Source organism: Orycteropus afer, unplaced genomic scaffold (assembly GCF_000298275.1).
Source record: "Orycteropus afer afer isolate SDZICR_OR568_19922 unplaced genomic scaffold, OryAfe1.0 scaffold00898, whole genome shotgun sequence".
In the NCBI taxonomy this organism is placed as follows: domain Eukaryota; kingdom Metazoa; phylum Chordata; class Mammalia; order Tubulidentata; family Orycteropodidae; genus Orycteropus; species Orycteropus afer.
Window position 1 is genome coordinate 129,983 of NW_006922485.1, and position 703 is coordinate 130,685.

A 703-nucleotide genomic window follows, 5' to 3' on the forward strand; every position below is an offset into this window, starting at 1 on the left:
TAGATTCATACTTCATACATTCCATGTTCCGATTATTAATGGATGTTTGCAGCTGATTCGACTCAATTTGAGTGGTGCCATATCAGCAAATGGAAGTCTCAAAAGCTTTAACTTATACATATGAGTAAGGCTGGCTTTACTCTGATCATGCAGCTCTCTCCCACTAGTATTTCGACAACCTTCTAACCTAAGCGACTCATCCTCCTCTTCTATTTTGGACAGTGTTTCAGGACTATTCATAAATTTGGCCAGTAATGCATCAGACAGTGTTTCTCTGCTATTCATAAGGTTTGCCCTGGCCAATTGTTTGAGAAGTGGATGGCCTCTTCCTTCTTCTTAGTCTATCTCAGTATGCAAGCTGCACTGATACCTGTCCACCATGTGTACCCCGCTGGGTTGAAAGACTGGTGGCACAGCCTCAAGAGTCACAGCAACACGTGTCCACAGTAGGACAAACTGACAGACAAATTTGTCTCCCTTAGCTGTTTGAAACCTCTCCAACCTCCCCTTCCCTGAATCCCTAGTGGTGCCTCTTTGCTCTGTCCTGGTCCCCCTGGCCTTTTTCTGTCCTTTCCCCCCCATCTTGATCATATGGCACCTCCTGAAATGGATGAACATTGACCAATTTTTTTTTATAAAGTGACTCTGTATTCCTTCCATCTTCTTTTGATGTTTCCTGCATCATTCAATATTTTGCCCATAG